This window comes from Balaenoptera acutorostrata, chromosome 6 (genome assembly GCF_949987535.1).
Source record: "Balaenoptera acutorostrata chromosome 6, mBalAcu1.1, whole genome shotgun sequence".
Classification (NCBI taxonomy): Eukaryota; Metazoa; Chordata; class Mammalia; order Artiodactyla; family Balaenopteridae; genus Balaenoptera; species Balaenoptera acutorostrata.
In genome coordinates, this window is record NC_080069.1 from 6336546 (window position 1) to 6342545 (window position 6000).

The 6000-nt window shown below is 43.2% G+C and overlaps 1 long non-coding RNA gene across 2 annotated transcripts in view; it reads left to right on the forward strand.

Annotated features, from left to right (window-relative positions):
- LOC103020370 (uncharacterized) overlaps positions 1–6000 on the forward strand; it is an 83589-nt gene that overhangs the window by 46659 nt on the left and 30930 nt on the right. For both annotated transcript variants that reach the window (XR_009008555.1, XR_451994.2), the window contains one exon: positions 2740–2776. This is a non-coding gene — a long non-coding RNA (uncharacterized LOC103020370). The remainder of the gene's footprint in view (positions 1–2739; positions 2777–6000) is intronic.

Genomic DNA, 6000 nt, shown 5'->3' on the forward strand with positions numbered 1-6000 from the left:
GAAGTTTTCAGCCATTATTTCTTCAGATATCCTCTCTGCCGTTTTCTTTCTCTCTTCTCTTTCTGGGACTCCCACTGTGCGGTGTTGGTCTGCTTGTTGGTACCTCAGGTCCCTTAGGTTCTGTTCACTTTTCTTCAGTCTCTTTACTTTCTGTTCCTCATACTTGATCATTCCCGTTGTCCTTTCTTTAAGTTTGCTGATTCTTTCTTTTGCCTGCTCAAATCTGCATTTGAATTCCTCTAGTGAATTTTTAATTTCAGTTATTTTACTTTTCAGCTCCAGAATTTCCTTTTGACCTCTTTTAAGATTTTCTATCTCTTTACTGATATTTTCATTTTGATCATACATTGTTTTCTTGACTTTCTCCACATGTTCCTTTAGTTCTTTGAACATTTTTATGTAGCTGTTTTAAAGTCTTTGTCTAATACTTCTTCTATTGGATCTTTTTCAGGGACAGTTTCTACCTATCTATTTTATTTCTTTGAATGGACCATACTTCCCTGTTTCTTTGTATGCCTTATGATTTTTGGGGTTGAAAATTGGACATTTGAATCTAGTAACGTGGTAACTCTGGAAATTATATTCTCTGCCTTCTCCCAGGGTTTGCTGTTTTTTGTTACTGTGTTTGCTTATTGTTTTTGTTTTTTGATTCCATAGACTGTCTCTTAGCTGAGGGTGTCTCAGGTGTAAACTTAAGGTATTCTTAGGTCTTTTCTGAGACTTTCCCTGGGCATGCCCAGTCACTTTCTAATTTTCCCCATATATGCAGTCATTTTTTAATAGTCTAGTCTTTAATATCTGACTACCAAAAGGGGAAAAAGAAAAATAAAGGGAGTAAAAAAAGGGCACTGTCCCTTTAAATCTCCTGGCTGTCACTTCAGCCAGATGAGGAGGGACTTGCATTAGTGGGGGAGGGGCTACAACAATGGGCACTGCCTCTTTGTCTGCCCCTCTGTGATCAGAAGCAGTGACCAGTGACCAGAGCACAGATCACTGATGTCCTTTTTGCCCACCCAGGCTCCTGCAAGCTGTGCAAAGCTGCTCTGGGAACCATGCACAGCTGCCTGCCATGGGGTTGGGGATGGGTAGCTGCTGCTGTGCTGAGAGCTGAAACTGGCCAAAATGAACAGTCCAAGTCTTCCCATGGACATTGCAAGCCTTCAGTAAGCTGTCCAGAGTTCCACAATAGTTACATCAGACAGATTGCTGCCAGTGTGATTTTTGTCTGGGTTGGGGGGGAAGACAGATTCTTAGTGCTTCCTACTTACTGCACCACCTTCCCAGAATCTGCCAAGAGTTTAAAAAACAGATTTCTTTTTTTTTTTTTTTTTTTAAGAGCAGTTTTAGGCTCACAGCAAAACTGAGTGAAAGGTACAGAGATTTCCCATACATCCCCTGTCCCCATTATCAACAGAGAAATGCCTCTGGATTTTGTAAGTAAAATAAAATCATGTGTAAGAAAACATTTCTTGAGAAAAGACCAAGTCTGGCCCTTTTAGGACCAAAGCTCGTGCACCGGGGATTCCTCAGTACCTATGAGGGAGAAGCCCTCATGGTTCCTTTTTCTGGGTGTACATGTGAAGTGCAGGAGTAACAGTAATACTGCCACCCAAAGTCATGTGTTTTCTGTCAGTGGCCCCAACATTTTCCTACTTATCCAGGAGTCATCTTTCATAATGACTTATCCTACTTGAAGCCTCTTTATTTAAATAGTTGCCAAGTTCTAGAGATTCTGTTGCTGTAACATCTCACCCATTGCTATGCTCACTCCCACTCTTCTGTTTCTTCTTCTTTCCTTTGGCCACGCCATGTGGCATGTGGGATCTTATTTCCCTGACCAGGGATTGAACCCGTGCCCCCTGCATTGGGAACGCGAAGTCCTAACCACTGGACCACCAGGGAAGTCCCCACTCTTCTATTTCAGACCCGTGTACGTGGATTCTTTTCTGTCATAAGAGTCTCGTAAACAATCCTCCCCTGTGCCAGACACTCCTTGTTCCCATCACGTGGCAACTAGATGTATCATCCTAGAGCACAGCTCCAATTACCTCATGCTTCTGCTCAAAAATAGAGAAGCTCCCCTCTTCCAAAATCAAAGCCTAGAAACTGTCTGGGGCAGTCCCCAATTTCCTGGGGTCCTTTCCCAAAGCCTGAGGTCCTAGGACTAGAGTGAGCATTTTGTTTCTGGGTGCTGTTTCCTCAAAGTGGTGCTTTCTGAGCAACTACCAGCTGCAGGAGTTCTGCTTTATAACAATCTATAAGAAGAAAATAGTAACTTTCTAGACTCTCCAACCTTCACCCCAGAAAAGCCTCTGTCCTTTTCCATTAAGTTGTTTTCTAGCGCCACCTGGTGTTAGAACTAAGCAGCAGTGGCTCTAGAGAAAAAGGAAGAACCCACTGTAAGTGTTTTATCCCAAACTGAGGATCTTTAGCACCAGAAAGGAACCTTAGAGATCATTTAGACAGATGCCTTGTTTTATAGATCAGTAATTTATCCAGGATTTAGAGCAAGAACTGAATCCACATTTCAGTCCCAGGCTCCTCAGTTTTCCAACACATCCCCCCCGACACCCTCCTACCTCAGCCCCATGCCTTCTTAAGCCTCGAAAGGAATTGGGCCAGAGTGATGATACCACCTTTGGAAGAAGACAACAAAAGGATATTAACTTTTATTGATCCCTTATTATAAGTCAGTTACTGTACTGAGTACATTTATAATATCTCATTTATTCTTCACAGGTAACCTGTTCTTATTCCTGTTTCACCGACGGACAAGGTAAGGTTCAGAGAGATTGAGTGACTCATTACAGTTACGTTGTATTATTTGTTTACAATTATTCACTCCCTCCTTGCCCTTGCCATACTTCTGTGTCTGGGCCACATATACACTCACTTCCCTGCCCTCACTGAATTTGGGCTCGGCCACTTCGACTTTCTTTGGTCAATGGAACGTGAATGAAATTGATCGGTACCCCATGAGAGCAGAAGTTTTAAGTTCCGTGGTGCGATTCGGTGCACTTCAGCCCTGACCTCCTCTGTGGGGACAACATAACTGAGAGGGTAGCCGTCCCTCCAGCCCTGCCCCTGGAATAGGACGCATGTGGAGCAGGGCCAAGCCTGTCAGTCACAACTGACCCATAGTTAGCCTGCAGCCCTTGCAAAACATGAGCAAAAAATAAATATTTGTCCTTTAAGCCAGCGTTCCCCAACTTTTTTGGCACTAGGGAGCAGTTCCGTGGAAGACAGTTTTTCCACAGACCCGGGGCGGGGGTTGGTTTCAGGATGATTCAAGCCCGTTACATTTATTGTGCACTTTATTTCTATTATTATTACATTGTACTATATAATGAAATAATTATACATCTCACCATAATGCAGAATTAGTGGGAGCCCTGAGCTTCCTTTCACTTGCCACTCACTGATAGGGTTTTGATGTGAGTGTGCAAGCAATTGACTTATTATGGTCTCTGTGCAGGCAAACCTCTCTGCTAATGATAATCTGTATTTGCAGCTGCTGCCCGGCGCTAGTGTCACCACCTCAGCGCCACCTCAGATCATCAGGCATTAGATTCTCATAAGGAGCGTGCAACCTAGATCCCTCGCATGCGCAGTTCACGTAGGGTTCGCGCTCCTATGAGAATCTAATGCCGCTGATCTGTCAGGAGGTGGAGCTCAGGCGGTAATGCGAGTGATGGGGAGCGGCTGTAAATACAGATGAAGCTTCGCTCGCTCTCCTGCCACTCACCTCCTGCTGTGCGGCCCGGTTCCTAACAGGCCATGGACCAGTACCTGTCGGTGGCCCAGGGATTGGGGCCCCCTGCTTTAAGCCAATGAGAATTTAGGGTTGTTTGTTGCTGCAGCAAAGCTGACCCATACAGGATTGAACACAAGTCTGACTGACTCCAAAATCTCTCTGGAAATGGTGAAAAAGAACCCTGCTCCCAGGGTGATGTCTAATTTAACGAATTTAAGAACCTATGTGTTAGGTCTGAAGTTGCTAAGGTTCCGCCTCCTTGGAGTCTTTGCTTAATTCTACCCTTGCACTGACACTTATCTTGAGGATCCAATTTAATTCTGCAGCCTGCTTCTCCAGCTCCACCTCCTCAGTGCTTTTGATTCCCTTTCCCTTCTTTTTAAAAGCAGTTATTACCTTCCAAAATACAGTTAACTTATTTATAATGCATACAGTTTAAATGCTGCCCAGCTGAATGTTAGGAGGGAAGGGGTTTTTTTTTTTGTCTGTTTTGTTTATCGTCATTGTCCTTCCTTAAACAGTGCCTGGCACGTAGTAGGTGCTGAAAAGTACCTGTTAAATGAATGAATGAAAATAGGAGAACACTTCTGAAATCATGGTAGCTGTTGTGTTTTACTAGCTTGACCAGTAGAGGTCATAGATGAGTTCTTTAAATATCTCGGACCTGCAACTACTTTTATATGTGTTTTATGTCAGGGTCTGTTCACTGTGGATGCCTCGGGGATTAGTGTGGGTTGCGACGTGGCAATGATCAATCTGATGGTGGCATTTGGCATATATCATAAAAACTGCTGAAAGTGAAAAATTGATGATGTCTCAGATTGGTTTCTCCTCCATCTATGACCTAGTCTTGGGAGCCAAGAAAAAAAATGGCAAATAGGATGCAAGATGGCGCAGAAAGTGTCGGCTTTAAGGTTGTGTCTATTTATATAAGTTGCTTGTAAATAAAAGTTAAATTCAGTCAAACAATCAGAGAGGATAGTAAATGCTTATTGGCAACTGCAAAGCTATTTGCCTAGATTAACAATGGAACCTTCCAAAAGTGTCTGTGTATGTGTGCATGTGTGTTTACAGATACAGCCTAGTAATACTGGAACACTTCACTGACCTTTTCCTCTCCTCTATTACAACAAAAAATGGAATCACAAGCCGTGATTCTGCCTGCAGGTGGTTTATTCTCCCTGGTTCAATAGCTCATGCTAAACTTCATAGTGTGTAACTGCACGGGGGGCAGATTTAAAGGGATGATGAGACTGGATTGGAAGCAAATCGTTTTCTTCAGGTTGCATATGATTGACGAGTTCAAGGATAAAAATTTGAGAAGGAAGGAGGTCTAATTTTGTTGCTTGCCTCTCACACACCAGGCACTGAGCTAAATACTTTTACAGGTCATCTCATTCACTGTGCCTGAAGTGAACAGTGTCAAAGATAGCACCTAGCACTTAGTGAAAGCTCAAAAATTACTGAATAAATGAGTGAGGGAGTCGATGACCGTTAGGAAAAGGATCTGTTTCTTTGTTTTGTTTTGGTTTGTTCCAGGGGGTTGATTTGTTTTATTTCCTCTGTAGAGCTAAATCCAATTGAAACGCAGAATGTGGGTACCTTTGTGTTTGGTGTTTATTCATATCACGTGTCCACTTACTGGGCACTGAAAAAGGATGCCTAGAAGGTGGTTCCTGTCACGAGACACTGAAAGGTAGGCGTGGATGGCGAGCTTAGGGGAACGGGCGTTAATTTTGGTCCTGCTGTGAAGCTGACCTTTCCTTTAGAGTCTGTGCGATGAATATTGTAATCACATAACTTCTACTGATTCTACTTGACACATGTCATGAGACAAATGTGAGATGCCCTATTTGAAAGGTTTTGTGGTGAATCAGTGGGAAAGGTAGCCAATAGTGGGAGTTTAATGGAAGTATTTTGTGATGGCCCTTGGGGAGGGCCTGGGACTAAGTCACAAACTCCGTCCTGCAGCACATGTTGCTCTGGCTTTGTCTCCATCAGTGGATGAACAAAACAGGACAGTAATGCCAATATCATATACCACCTATACCTCTTCTGCCTCTATGGTTGGGGTGGGTTGCCAGACTGAAGAACTTCATTATGTTTGAATATCAGAGATGATGGTTTTCTTGAGCTCTGTGTTGGTAAACAGCCAGATAACATAGTTTTATTCTATTATGAGGCTTGTAGCCAGATAAATGCAAGGGTAGATTCTCCTATGTGATGATATGAAAGAGAATTCGCCA